At 46.0% G+C, this 25,502-nt stretch overlaps 1 protein-coding gene across 1 annotated transcript in view; it reads left to right on the forward strand.

Annotated features, from left to right (window-relative positions):
- The window catches only part of LOC119400534 (GTP-binding protein Di-Ras2), a 238,695-nt gene that overhangs the window by 124,469 nt on the left and 88,724 nt on the right, over window positions 1-25,502 (forward strand). Inside the window, exon 2 of the mRNA XM_037667598.2 lies at window positions 22,596-22,693. The gene's annotated coding sequence lies outside the window, so the exon portion shown is untranslated. The remainder of the gene's footprint in view (window positions 1-22,595; window positions 22,694-25,502) is intronic.

Here is a 25,502-nt window from a genome sequence, read left to right on the forward strand (position 1 = left end):
TCCGGACAAATTCCACCCACCACTTAACGTAAGATTATCTGCATCAGCCGAAACAACGAGCTACAGCAGTTACGTAAACAAATCTCCAAGATTTGCGTTCAAGCGAGGTGATTACACAGGCCTCTATCATCACTTGTCCACCGTTGACTGGTCACAGGTTACTGACAAACCGAATGTTGATGACCAGGTTGATCAGTTTGCGGAGCTTGTACTGAGCAGCATGCGTAATTTTATTCCCCAATACACACATAAACAACGTAAATATCCCCACTGGTTCTCATCTGAACTTATCAGTGCACTGAAGCATAAAGATCGCGCACACAGGAAATCTAAATGTTCTCCATCGAGCGAGTGGAAGGAAGAGTTCAGCTTTTTTCGAACTCTCGCTAAACGCCTATATAAACGGGATCATAGTTCGTATATTGAATTCTTAGAAAAAAGCGCTTCTGACAGGCCAGCTGAGTTTTGGAAGTATGTACGTAAACGGTCCAGCAAAAGCGGAGAGTTTTTCAGACTACTAGACTCAAATGGGGTAGAAGTGCATGCCGTCGCTGACTGTTTTGCTGCACATTTCTCATCCGTTTATAAGGCCTCAGACCCTAGCACTGATATCAGACAGCCTAAGGCAGTTCGCTCACCCAGTGCTTTGTCGCTGGATGAAAATCTTATCTGCGAATGCATTAAGTGCTTAAAACCATCCTTATCATGTGGCCCAGATGGCATCCCCTCCGCCATACTAAAAGCTTATAGTAGTATATTTGTCCCAGTACTGACTACGATATTTAATAACTGCCTGGACACTTCCACATTTCCTAGCATGTGGAAAACTGCTCGTGTTTTCCCAGTATTTAAGTCGGGCTCTAAAACAGATGTTTCTAATTATCTCCCGATTTCTCTACTATGTGCCACATCAAAGATCTTCGAGCTGGCTCTTCACAAAATATTGTCTTTTAGTGTTAAAAGCTCATTGATTCCTAATCAACATGGTTTTCTCGCTGGCCGCTCAACTACCACAAATCTTGCTAGTTTCATGACGCAGATCTCCACACCTATTTCTCAGAGAGGACAGGTTGACGTACTCTACTGTGACCTGAGCAAGGCTTTTGACGTAGTCAGCCACACACTGATTATGGTTAAACTTGCGCAATTTGATGTTGACTTGTCGGTTGTGAATCTCCTGCAGAGCTATCTGCTCAATAGATATTGTTATGTAGCGGTAAATGGCCAAACGTCTTCTTTGTATAAAATGACTAGTGGGGTCCCTCAAGGGTCAGTATTAGGCCCACTCCTATTTTTAATTTACGTTAATGATGTTTCTTTTGCCATTCGTAATTCTTCTTTCCTCTTGTATGCCGATGACATCAAGATTTTTAAGGAAATTCATTCAGTTAACGACTGTCGCTTGCTGCAGTCAGATTTGCGCTCTTTTTCCGAATGGTGCAACGCTAATAGCCTTTCTCTGAGTGCCTCGAAGACAAAATTCATGTCTATCACTCGCAAAACATCTAGCGTGTCATTTCAATACTCTGTCAATTGTGTGTCCTTATGCAAGGTTTATGAAATCAGTGATCTTGGTGTTGTTGTTGATAGCACGTTAAACTTTTCTGCTCACGCTAAGCGTGTTGCTTTGCGGGGTCTTCGCACCCTAGGCTGTGTTTGCAGATTGTCTAGAGAATTCCGTTCTCCTATGCCCTTCCGAAAATTGTACACCGCGCTATGTCTTCCTCAACTGGAGTATGCGTCCGTGATATGGAATGGCATTGCTCAATCCAGCGGTAACACCATTGAACGAGTCCAGAAAAAATTCCTTAGCATATATAACCATCGCTTTGCTAAAAAATCTCGTTCAAATACTGCTGAATTATTATCATTGCCATCACTTCACTGCCGACGAAATCGTTCTGATCTCTTGTTTCTTTACAAGCTAGTCCACGGTATCATATCCTGCCCTGTACTTCTCAATTGTGTTAATTTTCGAATTCCGCGTAAGTTAACCAGAGAGAACAGACCGTTTCATGTACCCGCCTGCTTCTTCCAACACTCTACCGTTCACAGAATACAAAGTCTCTATAATGTTAATTTTCTTGATCTTGACATTTTTCATAGTCCACAATCATTGTTTTTATCCGAGCTTTGTACTGTTTTGACATAGTATGGCACAATGTACAAAGTCTTCCCTTCTCCGCCTTTCCGCATAGTTGTATATATGCAATCTAATTTTTCATTCCCCTTCAATATTTCTCGTGTTGTCTTATTTTACTCCTCCCCTTTTGTGTTCATTTCTCTTTGTCTATGTGTATTTGCTCTTTTTATTTCTGAAGACTGTCTGTATTGTATAGTTTATTTTTATTGTTTTTTTTTGCGTGCGCCTGCACAAAGACCTTACGGTTGTTCCTGGGCACGTTAAATAAATGATTGATTGATTGATTGATTATTATTATTATTATTATTATACATTGGAAGCACGTCATCTCAGGCTTCATATTAGAAAAGCTGTTATTCTTACTTGTAACAATTGTGACCTACGTAAAATGTATATGTTATCCCAATTATAGCCTGTTAACAACGTTTCTTTCAGCCTGAATTTTATATTTCTCCTAATAAATGCGTTAACACGCTATGTACAAAACATTCGGTGTGTGATACAACTTGATATGACCTCTCAACAGTGTCATTTTCTCCTTGAATTGAATATCTTGCCTAAAAAAGTAGTTTATGCATGCTACATATTCTGCATCCGATGTGTCACGATTTTCGTAACCGATTTCCCGTGTTCCATTAGCTGCTCTCAAAATCTATTTAAAAAGTGGCTGCAGGTTGTAAAGCTATAGATGTATTTTACCTGCAGCCCTACCATCATTAGTTGATTGAAATTGCTGCTTTGCGGCATTTGCGCCACGGCCGCAGAGATGCGATGCAGTTCGTATGGTTCCTTGATGGATGGAGTTCAGGTAGACGACAATTCCAGACATTCGGGTTATTCTACAAAGTTTGCGACGATGTGTCATCAAATGAATGAAGTCCCTTTGCAATGTCTGATCTCGAGAATGGTATTGGAACTCTCTGGACATCCTCGTGGGCGGACCGAGTGGCATCATCAGCCGGGTCATCACCGACGATGCCAAGATGTCTCGGCAGCCATTGGAATATGCTTTAGCAGAATATTACGTTGGGCGAGAATATGATACCACGTCCCTTCCACAGGGCTTCATGAATCACTATGAACTTCTATTATCTTGTTCAATAATCGTTTATTCGGCCTGCGTTGTAACGTTAATTGCAGTCTCTGAAAGGACGCGTCAGTCATCGCAGAAAAGATAATAACTACGAAGGAAATCATAACGCAGGAACATGTAATGATCATTAACATCCAACAGTTTCCAAATAATATAAGACGCGTATTTTTTCTATGGCAAGTGTTTGTCTATGAAAATCGATTAATGATGGTCGAGGGATCGAATCCCGGCCGCGGCGACCGCGTCTCGACGGATTGAAAATGCTAGAGGCCCGCGTGCTTAGATTTAGGTGCACGTTAAAAAACTCCATGTTGTCGAAAGTTCCGGAGCCTCCACTACGCGTCGTCTCTCATAATCACATCACGGTTTTGGGACGCAAATCCCTAACAGTTATTGTTATATTGAAAGTCAAATAATATGGCTGGTGTCGGTTCTTGCGCGGATCTGTGGGCCACGCACCCAGTAATTTCTCCATCGACAGCGGTCTTCAATCGAGAATCTGCCGTTTTTCTTAACAGCTTTTGTTCGTAGACTGAGTCATTTCTGCATCGTGCACGAAGGTGGTCTGTGTGTTCATCACATTCTTCAAAATCAACGAATTAGGATCTCATTGGAAAAACAGTCATGCGTCGACAGACAATAGTTGATACTAGTATGGCAGCCGCTATCCAAAACCAAATTTAGCTGATAATTGATACTGAAAGTACTTTTATTGAACAGCCCTAGGTAACAGCGGTCAAAGAAAGATAGGCAAATATTGGTGCAAATATGCTTAATCATGTCTGTTGCTTTATGCTCTTTGTGATTACTGAGTAACGAGGCAACCTCAGTTAGCTTAAAGTGCGATAGTATGTGCTTCTCATTTCTTCAGGCTTCATTATTTTGAGGGTCATGTGAAGATGAGTAATTATCGCTATCCAAAAAACGCCAACGTCTCCTGAGCATCATATAATAAAGAAAATGGCTCGAGCACCCGTTTTGCGATAACTGATATGGACCTACCGCCAACAAGAGCAGAAACCTCTGTTAGGACGGCGGTTTTCTTTTTTCTTTTTTTTTATTTGCTTTTACTTTTCTTATCGTCATATAAAGAAATGAGCTTTCGACTGCAATAACGCGCAGTATTCACTGCTTCGAGTAGCCACTGCTTAAAGTCATGCCTTGGGTTATGCTGGAGTGTACTAGAACAGGGGAGTGTCCGGAACGAGCTTCGAAAAGTGAAGCCCAAACAGGGTCAATCCGCTTGCAGCGCTGCGATCGGTAGTCTGCAATGTGTCGTCGTTTAAAGAGTTGCGCGCGGCTCCACGAAAGTGGTGCAGTGGTAGAATGCGTGCTTCCCACTCAAAAGGTCCGGGTTCGAATCGCAGCTGTAGATGGATAGTGGGTGTTTATTTTTAGTGTCACTTGTTATAGCTCTACTGGTTTTCCTTCCTTTTTTAAAAACTCGCTTCAATTGCTGCAAAACGTAACGTGAAATTTGAAGTGATATGGAAGAAATTTGACAGTGAGCATAATTATTTGCAGTGCCAGCGCATGGGATTCAACAAAAGTATGGCCTCCGAGATTTTTGCGAATACGAGACTCAAAACGAGAGTTCACATTTACGTTACTTTTTGTAGCAATACGTAGCAACAGAAGTTGGTTTTAAGAAACAAAGGCAAACCAATACAGCTACAACAAGTGACACTAAAAATAAGACGTACCATCTACAGCTGCCATTCGAACACGGGACTTTTGAGTGGGAAGCGGGCATTCTGCCCCTGCACCACTTTAGCGGAGCCGAGTGCAACTCTTATAACGACGACACATTGCAGACTACCGATCGCAGCGCCACAAGCGGCTTGACCCTGTTTGGCCTTAACTCTCGGTACATTGGTGCTGCGGTCGTTCCAAGCACTCCCCTGTTCTAGTAAACTCTAGTTAGGCTTAAGAAATAGAGCAATTAATACTTCATAATCGTCATACACTGTCCCGGGCGTACTTACAGTGGCACAGCCTTTACATGGTGCCCAAGTATACAGGTCGGGGCCTCTGAGTACGTCTTACGCAGTTGTCCGTAGAATTAGCGAGAAAACATTCAGGGACCCCAGTGCACGCGCGATTGTTTCAGCAGCCCTACATTCTCTAATGACATTCGGGCACAAAGCGCCATTATGATCTAATTCCCTCGCAAATGGCTCCGCCAGCGCATACCCGAGACGCTGCCCTCTCGGTGAGTGATCTTCTGCCCTAACTTTGTTTCACGTCTTATTTGTAGAGCGTGTATTTGGAGTTTTCTGTCTTCCTTTATTTTAAGTGCACTTTAGGGGCCCCGCCACGGTGGTCTAGTGGTTATGGCGCTCGACTGCTGACCCGAAGGTCGCGGTATCGAATCCCGGCCGCGGCGGCTGCATTTTCGATGGAGGCGAAAATGTTTGAGGCCCGTGTACTTAGGTTTAGGTGGACCTTAAAGAACCCCAGGTCGTCGAAATTTCCGGAGCCCTCCACTACGGCGTCTCTCATAATGATATCGTGGTTTTGGGACGTTAAACCACAGATATTATTATAAGTGCAATTTAGGGGGTCGGGCTGTCGCAGGATGTGATCGTGTGCTGTCGTCGTAGTTTGGCGTAGCGCAAGCAAAGCCACATATAGCGTATCCATTAGAGCGCGCGCTCGCGCCAAGAAGTCTCTTTTCTCTTGTTCTTCGAGCGCCTTGATGATGATATTAACGCAGGCAAAGCCACATATAGCGTAGCGGTGTAGCCATTAGAGCGCGCGCTCGCGCCTAAGAGAAGTCTTCTTCCTCTTGTTCTTCGAGCGCAGGCAAAACCACGTATAAAAATTGAAAAACATGAAGCAAGCGAAAAATAGAAAGTGAGAGAAAGAACTGAAAAATAGGAAGAAAAATCGAAATAAATAGAAATAAACCAAGAAAGAACACAGAAAAACTGTAAAATAGAAACAGAAAGAAAGAAAGGAGGAAATAAAGAGAAAGTCAAAGAAGGCTGCCCACGCGTTCTTTCTATTTTCAAAGGTCATTTAGGGACCTTGCAAGGGACCGCAGAACTATAGAAATAACCGCATGAACGAACCATCATCTACTCAATTCAATACTTCAATAGAAATGTTCACGCAACATAAATGGTAACGCAACTTCAACACACATGTATGTACAGACGTCCAGAAAGAAGTTTGAAACTTCGCTGAACCGAACAAAATTTCGGCTTACGCTGTTATTAACAAGGCTATATTAACGAGGTTATAGATTTTTCGTTAGAAACACTACGGTCGTGACGCCCAGATATTTGGCTAAATGTCTATCACTGCTGCCACCATGCTACCAGTCAACAGGGTTGCCAGGTTGGGCTACCTTGCGCCAATTTGGCTACTTTTTGGGCCGGTGGCGGCATAAAAATACTTTGCCTACGTGGTTATCTTTTGGCTACTTTTGCTATCTGCGATTTTCACCGAATTGTAGATACCTGATGACGTCACGGCTATGGGTATTCGAATATGTGGTGTCAAGACATGGCGGCCATGGCGTATTTCTACCTTGGAAAATTTCGCACTTGTATAACACTCACTCACTCACTCACTCACTCACTCACTCACTCACTCACTCACTCACTCACTCACTCACTCACTCACTCACTCACTCACTCACTCACTCACTCACTCACTCACTCACTCACTCACTCGCAAAAACACACACACGCACACACGCACGCACGCACGCACACACGACTCCTTGGCATTCGTTTGAGACGCAGTGAAGAACTGTTGCCAATGGCCTTAGTTAGCTACCGCGTATGATGAACGCGATTTCAACTGTAATTGGAAGTAAACAAAACTATCAAGGGTGCTCCACACTCCGCATCGAAGTGCGCACCTCATTCAACAACGTTTTAACTCGAATGTCTTTAGAACTGCTCGTGTCAGTTATCATGATTAAGTTGGGACTACTACTCATCAATACTAACTTCTGGTACTTCGCCATCCCGCAAGACATGATAGCGAAAATAAACACTACAATTTATGTTTGAACCCGAGCAATATCGATATTGCGCCAGCGGATGCCGTATTCATATTTATTGCCGTCGAAACGCCGTTTCAAAATGAGCCTTTTCAAGGAAAGTCCCGTAATACGCGTGAAGAGAGTCAGCCTTGAAGCAGTACAATACACTTCGTTATTCCGCATGAAATTATTGGCTAAGTCAAGGTATTATGTTTGAATCCAAGACGCTGTGATTTTAAAGTGATCAGACTACTTATTTACATATTCGCCAAATGGCGGGTACATTTAAATGTTTGAATAAAAATATCGCGGTTGTTTTCACACAAGCATGGCTACTTTTTGTTACTTTTGCTGCCTTTAACCTAAATTGGCTACTTGATGGCTCGTTTTTTCTTTCTGCCAATTTTTGGCCACATTTTCTCTTTTCGATCTGGCAACCCAGCAAATGAAGTACACACGGAACAACAACATATACTACAACGAAATCAACGTCAAAAAAAAAAAATCGAGAACCCACCAGTAAAATGGGCAAGCTTTTTTTTTTCTTTGTATACGCTACTCGCGCATGCGTCGTGGGGCGCGCACAATTTGTTCCCGCGCGTTCCCTTGCCGAAACGATATTGCGCGTTCGAGCACCGTTCAAGATGACGGACCGCCGGCTGTGCTGCGTCGGCAGGAATTTGCCCTAAAACAGAGCATTGTTGCGAAAGCTACGAACCATGGCCCTGCTATTCGGTATAGCCTAACAGAGGAGAACTCGAGAAATGAAACTATCCAATACCAGCTTATCCGTAGTCATTGCGCTGCGTCTGCATTGCGTTGCTGTACACAAGGTCGTTTGTTGTATTCGCGGCAGAAGCCGCTTCCCATACCGACAAATGCTATAAAAAAAATTCAGGAGCCCTTGCCCTACCGGGAAAATGGGGGCAAGCGAGGCTGTACGTCTGTGTGCCTGACGCACTACTTTCCTTTCTTTCTTTCTTTCTTTTTAATAATAATAATATCTGGGTTTTAACGTCCCAAAACCACGATATGATTATGAGAGACGCCATAGTGAATGACTGCGGAAATTTCGACCACCTGGGGTTCTTTAACGTACACGGGCCTAAAACATTTTCGCCTCCATCCAAAATGCAGCCGCCGCGGCCGGGATTCGATCCCGCGTCCTTCGGGTCAGCAGTCGAGCGCCATAACCACTAGACCACCGTGGCTGGGCTTTCTTTCTTTCTTTCTTTCTTTCTTTCTTTCTTTCTTTCTTTCTTTCTTTCTTTCTTTCTTTCTTTCTTTCTTTCTTTCTTTCTTTCTTTCTTTCTTTCTTTCTTTCTTTCGCATTGCTCCCACATAACTGTTTTCTTGCTCCTTGCCTGCAATTGGACCGTCGTCCACGTGCCTAGCAGCGCAGAACTTCAGTCGCTACATGCAACAACGACGGTCATGCATTCGTATCCAGGCAACAGTGAAACATGGCAACGTGAAATGGCAAGTGACCTCGATAAAAGACCGCATTGCCATATCAGAAACGGCTGAACACCGGCAAGCCCACAGTCGAGAGGTCATCAATTATTGGAAAACGGCTGCAGATGCGCGTGTGACCGGCGCACCTTCGAGGACCTTATTTGTGTACAGCCGCATTTCTGCACACTCGAGGGCGGCAGTTTTCTTTTTAAGTGCGTAGAACATTAGGGGCCCATTTTGTCGTCAATCCACTTCGGGTAAAAGTACAGCGCGGCACAGACGAAGGACGAGAAGCGGACGACACGACCGCTCGTGTCGTCCATTTCTCGTCCTTCGTCTGTGCCGCGCTGCACGTTTACCCGAAGATGCTAATATACCAACTCGCCCAGATCGCCGTATTAGGTCCATGCACTGTTTCATGTGGCATGGTCATGCAGTGGTCAATACGGGCCTGAAACAAAGCTAACAATGATTAGAACCAGTGCAAAACAAACTGACAAAGCCTAAAATAATATAAACTGCAGAAATAACCAAGAATTAATCGCAACAATTTACCTAAAATTGCGAAAAACGCTTCTGAAACATCCGGCTGAAACTAGCATCGCGGAAGTGAGGACGCTACCGCCTAGGCAAGCACGTGATTTCCGAGGCGGTGCTAAGCGCGTGATTGCCAAGGGAATCACTGGCTTGAATTACGCACTTCCTCTGGTTTCACGGTAGGGTAGCTGCATTAAGCGCAGGATTTAAAACTGCGCCAGGGCCTACACAAGAACATTTTATTTTTATTACCTTCTTTGCAGTCACACCTGCAACGCCAGTTTTTGAGGCATAAAAGCTCCCCCCCCCCCCCAAAGCAACAGAGAAAAATAAATACAAGCAGCAACAAGGATCCGGGCGGCATTCACATGGAACAGCCGGCCGCGCCGTCGTGCCACGGCTTCCTTTCGTCTTTTCCTTTTGTGCGCCATTTTAGCGGCAAATACGTCTCACCAACATCGTTCGCCATCCAAGCGCGGCATCTGACCAACACATCTCAAATCGATATTCACGTAGCAGCTGAATGTCTTGCATTGTTGCCTGCCTAACTCTCCGCAATACTTGACTGCTGACTCGCAGGTCGCGGCATCGAATCCCGGCCGCGGCGGCCGCATTTCGATGAAGACGAAAATGCTAGAAACCCGTGTGTTTATATTTAGTGCTCGGTAATGAAACGCAGGTGGTCAAAATTTCCGGAGCCTACGGGGTGCCTCAAAGTGATATCGTGATTTTGGGACGTAAAACTCCAACAATTATGGGCACAGGCGCAAAAAGAAGGCGGCGGGGTTCAACCTTCATCCCAAAGAAATTTTTGCACTTTAGGTATATATCTATGCACCTTGTCAACGAGGGCTCGCTGGGCGCCGCCATGATCCCTTCTTGGGCTGTTCGTAATACTGCCTCGTGATTGTGACAGTGAAGAAAGCGGTAGTCGGGTTGCTGAAGACGAAGCTCTTTAGTGGGGGAACTTGTTCCCAGTAAATGAAATGTCAACTTACGAGCAGTATACGTTGCACACTGATAGCGGCGAGTACAGACGTCGTGGATCTCAGTTCGCCTGTGAAATTCGTCACCTTTGATTCATGTCTTATCGAATCTTCCAGCGTTATCACTGGAGCTTGCGTCAGATCTAGAATAAACTCGGTTACTCGTCCTCCGCGCGTAATCTTAGCAGAACAGCCTGAAACAATCGCGACGTTTCTAAACATCGCGGCACCGCATGTGGTGAGCGGTGGCAACAGTTTTTGTGGGTCAAAGCCGATCGCATCAAAAATAAAGGAAAAAGCGTGCGTGGCATTATGCGTGACTCCTCATAAATGCACTGCCGAGGCTGTGACGTTAGCTTTTGTACCCACTGGCAACAGTCCAGAAAGGAGGTGTTCCTCCGCTCCTGTTGACGAGGTGTTCCTCCGCTCCTGTTGACGAGGTCTATACGCACGCACATACAAACGTACATAAACACCGATCAGACCCCCCCCCCCATTCCCCCTTCCCCCTCATTCCCTCCCGAAATGAAATCTTCGCTACGACCGTGGCTTCGGAGGAGGAGGAATGAAAAGCAGGGAGGCCAACCAGACGCGCGTCCGGTTTGCTACCCTACACTGGGGGGAAGGAATTAAAAGAGAGAAAGAAGAGGGAAGAAAGCACTATCAGAGCACGTGTGCGCCTGTCCTTTACACGTGGCTTCGACTACACATTACGTCAGCTTCCTCACTTGCCAGCCACCCACGGATCTCGCTCGTTCAGCGCTGCGTGTTCTTAACGCAGCATCGCGCGCATCCATTACGCCAAACGTGCCGCTTACATTGAAGTCTACCCTTACACTGTGTCGCGTTCCACGCTCGCTGCACTTATCCCTCCAGCTCGCCATTCCGCGTCCTCCATTACGCAAGTGTCGCATCACCGATGCAGTTGTTCGCACGCTCGCGCCGCAAACAAGCTGCGTCCTCTTTTATCGTCCGTGTCGCGAATGCCGCAGTCTGCGAATTGCGCCTTGATGTATATGTGAGTGGTGTTGCTCTTTGCATTCATCTCGCAACGACCGTGTCGTGGCATTACCCCTATGCACTACCCCAAGCGAAGCGGCACACCGGAGCGTTCTTCTAAGCGGCTCGTACGTACTCGAGTCAGCAGAGAGAAATGGAACTGCCCCGTCGTGAATGGCCGGTCATCTGTCTCTCTTCTGCGGATACCTTTTGAGAGCGCACTCACTGGGTGCTTTCAGATACATCTCGTCTAGCTGTGAGCGTACTTCTTTGAGAAGCACAGGCCGGTGTTTGTGTTTGCGTGGGTCTGTCTGTCTGTATGTGTATTCGTTTGTCTGTGCGTCTACTATCTATCTATCTATCTATCTATCTATCTATCTATCTATCTATCTATCTATCTATCTATCTATCTATCTATCTATCTATCTATCTATCTATCTATCTATCTATCTATCTATCTATCTATCTATCTATCTATCTATCTATCTATCTATCTATCTATCTATCTATCTATCTATCTATCTATCTATCTGTCTGTCTGTCTGTCTGTCTGTCTGTCTGTCTGTCTGTCTATCTGTCTGTCTGTCTGTCTGTCTGTCTGTCTGTCTGTCTGTCTGTCTGTCTGTCTGTCTGTCTGTCTGTCTGTCTGTCTGTCTGTCTGTCTGTCTGTCTGTCTGTGTTTTAATCAGAGCCGTTCTGAGAGACCGGTTGAACGCAGACAGCGCAGTAGCACTTGCACAGCCTTTTTCTGTCACGTTAGGTCCGGTCGATGGCGCAGGATCCTTTCTTCCGACAGAATGTGGTCGTTCAATTTGTCGAGTGCATTGCAAAGTGACTGTCTCTGTGAACGGTACTGTGGGCAGTCACACAGAATATATTAGAACGTATTGCGTGTGTGTGCATGTGTGTGTGTGCGTGTTTTTTTTTTGTTTTCATTTTATCTCACTCTCTCTCTCTGTCCTCTTTCCGACCCCTATATCCCCACCCCTGTGCAGGGTAGCAAACCGGTCACTCGCGCTAGGTTAACCCACCTGCGTTTCCTTTTCATCTATTTCTCCCACTCCGTTCGTGTTTTGATGTGTGGGGCGTCGGTCTGTATATTTCCGTTTGTGTGAGGGCTTTTGGGGTATGTGTGTTTGCGTGGATCTTCTGTCTGTGTGTGCGCTTGTTTGGGTCTTCTGTCTGTTTTTGTGAGTGAGCCTTTATGTGTGTTTGTGTCCGTCTGCCTCTCTGTGTGTGTATGTGTGCGTGCGTGCGTGCATGCGCGCCCTCGCACCCGCACACATTTACCGCCAACGTTGTACACCTTGAGATCAAAGAGGCCCAATAAGCGTTAAAACCATAAAAAGCACTTATTTCCAAGGCTCTCACTCACGCGGTCGACTTCCAACGTTCTTTCTCACTTGCATATAGACTTCAGTTTACTGTTCATACGGTGCGTATGCAGAAATATCCAGCCCTAAGAGTCGGCAAAACAGATTCGCAAGTAATCTGTTTCCTTTGCGACATCATATTTTCATCTATTCTTAAGGCTCACTGCGCATAACCGTCTTCAACGCCCCGTATAAATCGTATCCGTCAAATCACCTTTGATCTCCGGGAATGCTTTCATATCATAGAGAAAAACATTAGGAGCTAGCTGTGTTTCTCAATTCAAATGTAACAAAAGCAAGAATAACTTCTACACTCATGAGAAAGGGAAAATAGACAACCACCCGTTTTGTAGCACGAAGCCACAAGGAAATCCATACGGATTTCTCAGAAAATAAAGCCTCTTAGTTGCCGAAAAATTCGTCCTGGTCCGGGGATCGAACCCGGGACCAACGCCTATCCGGGGCGGTTGCTCTACCAATTGAGCTAACCAGGAAGCTAGCAATTGGCAGCGCGAGAGCGAATCCATCTCTACACTCATTTTTGAACACCCTCTTCACGCATACACGTGATTCTGAGATACTTTAGGAGAAAGAACGAAAGAAATGTAACCAATCGAGGAGTCCGTTTTCGTTAGGCCGAACCATACGAACCGAGCAGCTGGTGAAATTAAGAAAAATATTGAGGACATAACATAGGTAATTATTAATGGTAATTTTTAAATATCACGTGAAGAAAAATGAAAATGGACATGAGAGCAACTCTCGCCACCGATGGAAAACGAACCCGCAACTTTCGCACCAAGAAAAACAATTTCTTTTCGGGAATGTGGACGAACGTGGACATTAATTCTCTCTTTGCGCCAATCTCTCTTCCCTCGCTACAGGGGCGTAGGCAGAATTTTTTTTTTCGGGGGGGGGGGGGGGGGCACCTTTTTAATCTGCAGTGGAAGCCGGGCAGGCAGATGGGGACAAGAGTAATTTTGTGCTCTGTAAGCAATGGCAAAAAAAGAATTTCGGGGGAGGGGGGGGGGCATGGGCCCGGTGTGCCCCCCCCCCCCCTCGCTACGCCACTGCAGTGGAGCAAGCCGGACGCGCGTCTGGTTAACCTCCCTGCCTTCCGTTGCTTCTCTCTTTCTCCCTCTTCTCGTGAAGTTGTCAGCAACCACAACAATTAAGAAATAAAAAGAAAAAAGCGTTCTCTTTTTTTTTTCGTATGTTATTTACGATGCCTCAGTTCGATATGCCCGAGGCAAGGCAATCGCAGCAACCAGGGTCGATACCAACAAGGTCGAGCCTTGGAAAGGCGAGCCAATTCTTTTATCGCGCATGCGCGGCTGATGAATGCGCCAAAAGTGAGATCGAGAAAGTCGGTGCACAGTAGTCGCTCTTCGTTTACTTGTGGTGTCTGTCGGGTGACAGCGAAAGCGAAATATTTCGTGTTCTCGACTCTACCTCAAAGAAAATGGTGTAGCACTACCAATACAGCACAGCCCTAAACTAGCGCAGACGACGTGATGACCACAGGAATATAAATAATTAAAAGGGCCATGACACCCAATTCTCGGTCATAGAGCGGGTTATGTTAGTTCATCCTCGTGCGTCCACAAATAAGTTGGCAAAATTTTAGCGCAGTTGGCCGAGCACTGAATTTATAATTGATTATTTTTTATAAAGACGCGAGCGGCCTCAGAGTCAGGCAACACTGGCGTGCTCGCGAGCCCTGACGTAACAAGCTGCTTGATTCGCAAGCGTCTGCATTCCGGCAAACGATTTTGTTCCCCGGTCAGCTGCGCGTGCAATCGAGCCATATCACCTTTCTTCAGTTTGACATTGAAATTGAACGACTTGGAGTGGCTGAAACTTGGGTAGAAGACGAAGGCTCCGCCCAATGCAGTACATGAGGTCACACACATCATGACGATATGGTGGTCGCTGGCGGTGGGCGGGGCTTATAGCTGCGACTTCTAGGGATTATTTTGTACTGAAATATTCTTGTACTGTGCGTTTTTCATATATGTGTAGTTACAATAGACCCTCTAGTTGTATTCTTCGATGAAAACGGCATACTGTTGGGTGACCATGTCATGGCCCCTTTAGCATGTTTATTATTGCGACAACAATTATATGTTAATTCCAGGCGCATTTTTCCGGTGCCGCGCAGCCGGTGCAGATCGCGGAGGCCATAGTGAAAGCGTACGATGGCTGCCGACGATCGCGGCACAAGCGGAGAAGTAGCGCGTCGGCCGTCTCCGTCGGGCGAAAGGCGGTTGCAAAGGAAGGTGGGGGAGGGGGGGGGGAGGGGGGAGGGGATTTGAACAGCTTTGTAATTCCACATTGAGGCTATAGGCAACGCCCGCGATATTGACATTAGCACTGCATGTTTTTATGTCCCCTAGACGGCCAAAAATCGATAGCGGTGTCATAAAGTGCTTCGTTCTGCAAAATTAATGCCACGTGAAAACCAAACAACGGAATAAAGGTTCAGGATCTGCCTGTCGACAGTAACCATGGCAGGAGACTTCGATCTGACCTGGTCTGTTTACAAAAGCGACGAACCTGCTACATAGTCCAAGGTTTCAAGTGATCGAAGAGGCATTCGGGTTTTTTTTGTCTGCATACTTTGTAGGCAAAAAGCTTAGTCGTGTATTAAGCTTATCTTACACACTCGATGCATCGTTGGGGGAGGGGGGGGGGCGGGGGACAAATTATTGCGTTTATCTTTAATTGCCGCTAAAGCATGCCAAGTTTGCATTAACAATTAGGTGTGAACGTTTCTGTCCACCGCAGTTAGGTTCGACAAGTTCAAGTCTTTTAAGGCGAAAGCCTCGGATGCCTCACCATACGCAAAAATGGACCGGCGGCGGCGTCCCGCATCGGCGGCGTCAACACGAGTAATGCAACAAATCATAGCGTGATAACGCCACAATATGACGTCATTATGACCTCACATATAACCAAAATTGGTGACGTCATCACCTGACATCGTCATTTAGTCAAAGGTGGGCCGATCACGGAGGCAGCTCAAAACCATGTTAGGTTCACAAAGCTTTCAGAAGGGCGCGGGGGAGAATAAATACATCTACCGAGAAGAAAAAGAAGATGACTTTTGCATTCAAGTCGTCTTAGGTGAAATGCATAAGGGAGCCTGTGAGCTTTTTTTTAATTTTGCGTACATGATAACACTTCGTAGGTGAAGACTGGCATTTCTGCGAGAAACGAAACTTTAGGGCCGCGCGAAAATCAACGCAGCTTGCCTTAAGCCGCGCAAGGCTGGCTCACAGCAGAAGCACGTTCCAGCCTCTTATTCACCATCTGTGCAGAATGCTTGGGCGGTCATTGAATGCTTGCCGGTTCATGATGATGATAATTTTCTATCTGCGATACGCGGCAAACCTCGATCGTAACAACCCTGCTGTAATAAATAAAGAAGAGGTGAATGTGACATACGAGGGAACAAACTTGAGAAATGGGAGCAACCAACTGCTACTAACCTCGTCATACGGTAACGCGCTTGTCTGCGTTCCGCTCACATTCATGGCTGAACGGGTGAGAATCCGGACACCCCATACCGGCCCCCTTGTTCGGTTCGATTGCGCATGCGCTCCTTGCGACGGAGCTCGTACTGTGCAGCGTGCGCGCTGGCAGCCCGGAAAATAATAAAGGAATAAAGGAGGTGAGCCGGTGTACCTGTCGCCGGAAACGTATGCGAACACAGCACTGTGCGCTAAGGCAATATGCGCTAGATATTGGATCTTGGCATGGAGCCGGTTCCTGTGCCGGACATACATACGTAACGCACATGCCTTACACCTGCGCTTTACTTTCTCATGAATATGAAAGAGGGAACGCATTCCTCCCAGAGCTAGAGTCTGTTGCTAGCGCGAAAATCAGGTTACGAAAGTGTCCGACAAGCTAAAGAAAAACAAAAAATAGAGATATATGATAAATTGAAGCCGTAAGTACTATAAGGGCTGCAGGTACGAAATTGGTCCTTGCGGAGATCGATTTTAAGTACGCACCGATAAAAAAAAGAAGCCACGTTCAGGGTTTTTTTTTTTTTTTTAAGTGCTGTTGAATAACTCTCATGCTTCATTTCTGTAATTTGACGTTATTGCCTTTAGAAGAAAGAAACGTAGCGCGAAAGGAACAAGGACGACAGGAGAACACAGGCCTGTATTCTCGTAAACGCGAGCGCCTGAGACGCGAGTGGCTCCACAGAAAAGTTCTTCGAAGTTCTGTACGCCTCCATTGCACAACTGGGGCGGTTTTGGCGTGTTGGTATGATATGACCAATAAATTCTAAGCGCACAAACAGACTAGGACAAACAACACGTATGACATACGTGTTCTTTGACACGTGTGTGTCATACATGTTCTTTGTCCTCTTATATATGTGCGCTTAAAATTTATTGGCCTCCATTGCAGTTTGTATCAATTCACGAAGCCTTTGTAAATGGCGTACGTTTTGAAACGTTCCACTCCCCTCGAACACATTGTATATTGCGCTTCAATGCAACATTTTACATTATACAACATTTGGCTGACTCATCTGCTGTTGACAGGTATGCGCGATATGAAGCGTTCACGGTATGGTGTAGCACGGTTCTTACACGTCATGTAACTGTTCTGCAGAGAGAGGCTTTTGTAAAGTGCTGCCAACTGATCGGGTATGCAGTGCATGCTGCTTGATATTGCGACACAATCTTTCCCCCAAGTTGGCACGAAAGAGGTTTCAATTTTATTCCACTAAAGACCCCCGAGCCGGTATTGCGTAAGGGTTTGTTTGTTATGCAAACAATATTGTTGTCACAATGACGTGCATTGAAGAGCAGCACGTAGGGAGCGAGACGGGATTCGGACAGCCCACGATGCTCAAATCAGCCAATGGCCGTGGACTTGGTGTTGGTAGCGCGGTAATTTGGGTTTATGGCATCATTTGGCTAGCGGAGAGCAAGCGATCTGTAAGTGAGCTTGAGAATTAATTGTAAATTCCATGCCGCGTGCTGCGCTATAAAGCTTGGCTCACACGTTCTCAGGGGCCTCTGCGACCGATCGGCAGCGCTTTTTGACCATGCTAAGGATACTGTTGCAGGGCCCCTTTATGGCGAAAGCCTTAGATGCCTCATCAAGTGCGAAAAGTGACCGTCGGCGTCGGCATCGGCGGCGTCAACACGAGTGGCGCAAGAAACCATCACGTGATGACGTCATCAAGACCTAAAAGGTCGCCAAAATTTGTGACATTCTCACGAAGTCGTCGGGGGATGCCACATGATGACGTCCTCACATCACATCGTCGCTTGGTCAAAGACGGGCCGATCACGGAGGCTCAGCAAAACCATGCCAGATGCACAAAGCTTCCAATTCTTCTGATCACGGAGGCAGTGCAAAACCAAGCTTTCGGGCGGGATAGTTCTCATCGATGCGTCGATCATATTATGGCGTGTCTGAGCTTTTAGGCTGGAAAAACGTGGTATGCTTCTACGATGCGCCATTATGGGGAACATCAATGTTACTTTTTCTCTCTTGATTTGACACCGCGCTACGGAGAGGGACGTGGAACGAAAAGACGACGAGCGTCAGTGCATCTCGCACAGGCCCCTGCGTGTTTTAACGAATGTTCCTGCTGTCTTTCTCCTACACGCCGGAGCTAGCGCATGCGCGAAATCACGTCCTTGTTTGCTCGTTTCTTCAAGTCTCTTCTCGGCGCTCTCGGTGTCTTCTCGGTGCTAAAAAAAAATGGGTTGCTACGACACGAACACTATATACAAAGCTGCACTCAGTTCATTCAGAACCAACTCTTCCTGTTTTGTTGTGTTCAATTCGTACCGACTTCTCCTGCCTCCCTTGACCCCAGCAAGGACACAAATAAAGTTATGTCTCTCTCTCTCTCCTTCTCTTCCCCACCTCTTAAGCTTTCTTGCTTTTTTCCGTTTTTAACCTGCTTCTTCCTACTCCTAATTCCTTTGTTCGTTTCCTCTGTTTTTGTTCTATGCTCCTTTATCTGATTCAATGCTCCTATGAAAGACATGCTCTACTGATTTCTTGTTTTATTTTCTTAATTTCTTCTTTTCCTTCTTATCTATCTATCTATCTATCTATCTATCTATCTATCTATCTATCTATCTATCTATCTATCTATCTATCTATCTATCTATCTATCTATCTATCTATCTATCTATCTATCTATCTATCTATCTATCTATCTATCTATCTATCTATCTATCTATCTATCTATCTATCTATCTATCTATCTATCTATCTATCTATCTATCTATCTATCTATCTCATGTTTCTTGTTTCTTCCCTCTTTACACTGTTGCTTTATGCTCATCGTGTCTTCGTTAGCTTCCTCTATTTTTGTGCATGCTCCTTTATTTTGTCCACTGCTTCCCTCAAAGACATGATCCATAGATTTTCTTTATTTTCCTCATGTTTTCTTCCTTCCTTCTAGTATTCCTTTCTTTCTTTCTTTCTTTCTTTCTTTCTTTGCTTCTCCTAGTCGCCACCGCCGTTTTTAGGCAACGTGCCACCTTCGGTGTTCACGGCGGTCGAGGCACGGCAGCTTTACTGCCGTTCCCTCGTTGACCCACGCTATGCAACGAGCTAGCTCCCCGTCGAATCCCGCTGCACGGCTGCAGCAGCATCAGCAGCTTCCTCCTCCTCCTCCACTCCTCCTCGCCCTCACCACCGCGTTCATGGCTCGTTTGCTGGGCGGCTGCTGCCTGCGTCTCGGTGGTAGACGCGCCTATGGCCTTCGGAAGCGGTCGCGAGTCACGCAAACCCTTTCGCCTTTGTGGCTCCCCGGTCTGCAACAGCGCGAACTGCGCGCTAAGGCGCTGCAACCACCGTAACGCTTACGGCCTAAAGGTTGGGACCTCAGATGGGATCTCTCAGGCCATGCACATTACGTGACCCGCAAGGAGAACAGAAAGAAACAAATACGGCACTCTTGTAGACTCCTACGGGAATGTCGAGTGAATAAAGTCGATGTATTCAAAGTTCAAAAGGCTGCTTGCGCTACCTCATTACTTCCGTGCAGTGGGGAAAGTATGGCCTATAGTGGTTCTTATAATGGTTCAAGAGGAAGGTGAGCTTGTAAGCATTTATGAATCTAAAGCGGAAGCCAAGAGCACGTTGAATAAAAAAAAAGCGCTATAGCGGCCATCATAGCCCATAGTTCGGCTAGTTGGTGTGGATCCGTCGTAAACGTAAAAAAAAAAGTGTGAACAAAAGAAACGATGACTAGTAAAGAACAGCAAACACGGGAGCTGACTCGCAACTTAACGTTTATTGCCAAAGAAACAGAACAAGTAAAGAACCAAAAAGAAACGGTGGCTGCGCAGCAGCGATGATATTCTCTAGAGATGCGCATTACACAGCCGCAGCTAGAGCATAAGAAGTATCGCACTCTTCTGAATAAACCGAACTGCTGGTTGGTTGTATAGTCACTGAATTCCAAGTTCAAAGGTTGCTCGCATCACTAAGTGCGTGCCGTGAAGCGGATACTACGTGGTTGATGCAACAACAGAAAGCAAAACAGAAGCTTAGGCGAGTTGGTACATAGCTAAAAATGATAAACAGCGCCCGAAGGACACATGTGAAGGACACATGTGCGTTTTCTTCCTTGTGTTGTGTCCTTTGTGCGCTGTTTATCTTTTTCTAGCAGAAGGCAGAGCAAACTGCTGAGTAACAAATGTGAATCATTTGAAAGAGGCGGAGAGGAAGGACACAACACAAGGAGCACGATACAACACGTGTATTGTCCTTATTTTTCCTCGTTTATCTTCAAGAGCTTTGCTTTTTTTACGTTGCTATACCACCAAGGTGAAACGCCCATTGTTATCCAGAACTTCAGAGCATTCGTGATTGCATATAGAAAGAGCAAGAAAAAACGCTGACACACGCGGCACGGTATTCGCTGCAGTTGGTCGGTTGCTATGGTATTGCGGTGGCAGAACACGTGGGAGCGGATTCGATTCCCGATCCGGGCGGCTGCACTTCAATTGCAGCTGAAGGAAGGAAAGCGCTCACGTACCTTGCTTTTGGGTGCATAGTAAGGGACCTCAAAGAGTTGAAGTACATGCAGAGGTCTCCTCTCCATGGCTTCCTTCATAGCTGACTGCACAACTTCTGGTTGATAAATTTCATAGTGTAACTGAATAAGAATAACGAAAAGGACAACATCAAAGGAAAACATGAGCGGGGGAAAGGCTATATTGGTATGGGTATCGCATCTGGTACCACCGCCACCGTGCTCCTTGTATTGTCGGGTTGGTGGTGGTGTCGTGTAGAATCCCGCGACCACAACTCGTACCAGGAACACAGTCCCAACGCGTAACTTCATAATGTCAAATATTAATTTGTCCGTTTCCGAATTTCTTTCCTCGTAAAAACGCCAGGCCTGCGCGGGAAGCGCAGCACAGTCACAGCGAAAGCTCGAAGAGCGGCATTTCTAGAGCCCGTTATAAACTCTCTTGTGGCTACTAATACAAGTACACTAGCAACGTACCCACTACGCCACAAGTCATAATTTTTGAGAATTTGGGATGCACCCACCACGACATTACTCGTCATTCTTCGGCGAAGCGAGGTACCATCTGTAAGGCATTATGAGTAGTTTCTTGATGCGACAGCTGATGACGAAGAAGAATTATGACTGAGCCTTTTTTAATGGGTTGGAAGCTTTAAAAAACCCACTACAGTTACTTAATTCGCATTGTGTGATGCCCGTTTGTTATGTCGCTCTCCCACCACGCCTTATAACATACGCTAACGTGAGAAAGAGATGGAGAGAGGAAATTAACTTTATTGAGACCCTGAGGAAATAGATCATGGGAGCCTTATGGGCTTCCTTGGCAACCGATAGAAGTGAACTTGTGAGGAACCCACTACGCTATAAATCATAATTTTTGTGAAGTAGAGAAGCAGCCCCTATGCAATTTTTCGTCATTCTGCAGAGAACCGTGGTACTCGCTAAACCCCTTTAAGGCATTATGTGCACTTTGTTGATGCTGTGGCTGATGACGATGAAGAATTATGGTAGAGCCCTTTGTAACGGGTTGGAAGCATTCAATAACCCACTCGTTGCGCAGTTCGCATTGTGTGACACCTGGTTACAAAATTCGCGTTTGTGTGACGCCTTGTTGTTATTTTACTCTTCTACCACACTATTACATATGTTAATGTGGTTCCTTCCCGACATGAAGCCTGTATAGGGTCTTTTTGCAAAGCAGTTTCTAGCTCCGGCATGGCTCTGAGGTGGAACACTGGGCTCCCACGCAGAGGGCCCTGGTTCGCACCTCACTCCATCCTGGAAATTTTTTTCTTATTTAGTTTTCTTTCTTATTTCGAGCGATAGTGGTTACGGACACCGGCGGCGGCGGACAACTACGGCGCCAAAAACGGCCCTCGTTGTGATCTCATAATAGCTTCCGCTGTAAAGAGGGATATTTACAACGTGCCAGAGGGGGTTATAGCAGCACCCAGGAAGCCTTCGTTGAAAAGAGTTGTCAACGCGGTGCTCATGTGCCCGCGGTTTTGTGTGCTCACGTAGCCAGTTATGTTAACATGAAAACCACTCTGGGTCCCGCCTCACTCGTCGCTCTCTGAAACCGAATCTCCGACTGAGCGCTATAAAACCGTCTACAAATAATTAACCGTCTCGCGCTCGAGCAAATGAGCTTTCCTGCCGTGATAAGTGGGCCGTTCGCTGCCTATTGCAACAGGAAAAATAACATGCAAAATTTTTGTGTGAGTGCTCCTTTAATACTGAGAATCAAGTTCTTAACAAAGCTTGGTCGTCCTTGTGTATCTACGGTGCGAGGTGCACCGTAGATGCACAGCGCGTTCCGGCGATGGTGTGTGCTTGAATCTGCCTTCTTCTCTCGTCTTTGTTTTTGAGTTTCGCTGGTTTCCCTCGCACCTAAACATGAACCAACCGGCCCAGCTTTTCACGCTTCTTTGTATCTACTGGCAGCTCATTCGCTCCTTCTTTTCTCGTTTTCGTCTACAGGTCGGGATGTCCAGTCAGTGGTCACTACGGGTCCAGAGTGCTAGCTGAGCACTTCGTCGAGAAGCGCGCCTGGGCGTCCCCTGTGCACTCAGCGCTAGGTATGTCTTTCGCTTGTCATTCACGCTTAGCTGACCTTTTCCGTGTAGTATTCGTACTGCTCCTGTTACGTACTGATACAAACGCCTAGTGTTCGCGGATAGGCATGACGGGCTGTAACTCGCGCAACGTTTGTGATTGTGACGAGACCATAGAACATATCATATACTGCTGCACATACTGAATTGCTGGTCGAGACATGGGTTTCGGATTCGAGTTCTCTTGAAAGAGAGAGAGAGAAGAATTATTGAAGTACGGAGATTTCTGCCGGCGTATATAACGGCGCCTGCATGCTACTCTGTATAATGGAAAAGGATTGAGGACATGAAGGCTCTAGGAACAGGATGGCAGGAAAAGAAAAGGAAAAAAAGAAAGGCAATATATATAATCTTGGTACGTGCCAGACTGCCTGTGATAACAAAATGGTTGTGATGTAAGTCACTTTACAGTTCATCAATTAAGTAAATGTCCTCGAGGAACATGAAAGAGCCGCAGCCAAATCTAAGCACCAACCTATCCTTAAACACATTTAATAAAAAAACAGAAACTACAGTGTTTGACACTGCTGAGAAAGAGAAAGCATAGGTCCAAGTATTTTCCCGAGATCTAGAGGTACTTGGGAAGTTGAGCATATTCTAGTTTGGAGGCGAGATCTTTCCTCTCGGTATGCCTGGCGATGTAACAAAGTATGTTTAATTGTTTCTAATGCACACGCAGTTGCTTGTGCGCATTCTCGTATATGAACTTATGAATAAAAAAAATCAGGCAGAAGCATCTCAGGTTGTTGTCCTTGCATATGTCAGAGCACCACTAGATCGAGATTGAATGAAGATGCTGCTGTATGGCTGCGGCTAGCCTACCTTAGTCTTCAGTAAGCCAACGTTAGCCAACGTTTACGGCTCCTTTACAGTCATTTAGCCAACACTAACTGAAGCAATCGCTTAAACATTATCAGTCAACGTTAGGCATGATTTATCAAACGTTCACCAACGTTGGCAACAGTCCTAACCGGTGCCTCGTAGCATATGAATACATCGGTGTCCTGGGACACCCCACGTACTTAAATACTGGATAGCCCGGATTCGACACAGGATAAAGAAAGAAAGCACACCTCGTTCACAATGAAGCACACCACGTTCTTTCCTTCTTTGTCCTGCATCGAATTCGCGCTATCAAGTATTTAGGACTGTGAACTAACTTGCCCAGCAACGAATTTTGTTAACCCCATGTACTGCTGACCAATAGTGCGCGGTGAAGAGGTTGGGGGCAGGTAGCGTGCAAACTTAGATAATCTGTCGCATCGCCAAACAAGTTGACCCGCGTGGGAGGCTCTGGCAGAGCTGAGTCACAACCGATCGCAAATCCTCGCTTCAGGAAAATTGATGCAGCCTTTGACTAAGCGAGTAGGACACGCGGCCAGACTTCTCAAGGCTAAAGCATTAGATGCCTCATTAAAAGTGAAAACGGACCATCGGTGTCGGCGGCATCAACACAAGTAATGCAAAAATCATCATCACGTGATGACTTCACAATATGACGTCTTAATGACATCACAGATCCCAAGACTTTCTAACGCCATCACGACATCACTACGACGTCACAAAACATGACGTCTCATGATGAAGTCATTATATGATCACGGAGGCAGTGAAAAACCAGGTCAGGTGCGGAAAGCTTGCAATGCCACCGATCCTGGAGGCAGTGCAAGACCACTTTAGGTTCAGAAAGCTTTAGGAGTGGGGCGGGGGAGGATGAATGCATCGACTGGGAAGGAAAAGAAAACGGCTTTTGCCTTGGAGTCGTCTTAGGCGAATGCTTAAGGGACCGTGTAAATTTTTTGCTTGTCCTTCACGCCGAGCTGACCTTTTGCGTGTAGTGTTCGTAGTAGGGTGCACGCTTGGATATGCTGCCGCATCGGCGAACATGGTCGACTCGTGTGGGCGGTTTTCGACAGCTGTGTCATAACCAACGATACGGCCTTGCTACGGAAAAATTCATGGCAGGCTTCGCCTGAGCGAGTGGGACACGCTTCGGGGTCCAGTAAAGGCAGAAACCGCGACTCTTGGGACAGCTGCCCCGCCGCAGCGTAGATTTATTTGTACAGGTGAGCGTAGTTGGTTGCACAATGTCGGGAGAGCCGTCAGTCTCCTAACAGCAATATTTATGCACCGCAGTTTCCAAACGCTCTGGAGATCGCTAGATTGTGGGAAATAGGTGCGGGAACCGAGGTACCATATAGGTAATGACGCTGAATGCATAAGTGAGCGAGCTAGGTCGAGTTCAAGATAAACGCGGCGTTGGTGCTCTATATTGATTTTTTCCCGTTGCTTCATCGATATCTTTCTCCTCTCCTTGCCCTTCGTTCAGATAAGGCGGGACCATTTCTTTTGGTTAACCTCCACACCTTTCCTGTTTTCGTCTTTCTATTCCGGTACCGGCACTAGAGATGCGTATACTTGTTTATCAAAACGAAAGCCTTAGATGCCTCATCAAACGCGAAAATTGACCATCGGCGTCGGCGGCGTAAAAACGAGTGGTGAAAAAACATCATCACGTGATGACGTCATTGTAACGTCATAGATCACCAAAATCTGTGACGTAGGATTAGTAGATCGACTAAGAAGAAAAAGAAGGTGGTTTTCTCCTTCGAGTCTTTACGCGAATGCATGAGGGGCTCTGTGAGTTTCTTCTCAGTGACTGTCATCTAGTACACATATACACACAAAGTATTATGCCTTCAATGTAGAATTGAAGGCATAATACTTTGTGTGTATATGTGTACTAGATGTGTGCCGGAAGAACGGGGTTGTG

Source organism: Rhipicephalus sanguineus, chromosome 7 (assembly GCF_013339695.2).
Source record: "Rhipicephalus sanguineus isolate Rsan-2018 chromosome 7, BIME_Rsan_1.4, whole genome shotgun sequence".
Taxonomy (NCBI): domain Eukaryota; kingdom Metazoa; phylum Arthropoda; class Arachnida; order Ixodida; family Ixodidae; genus Rhipicephalus; species Rhipicephalus sanguineus.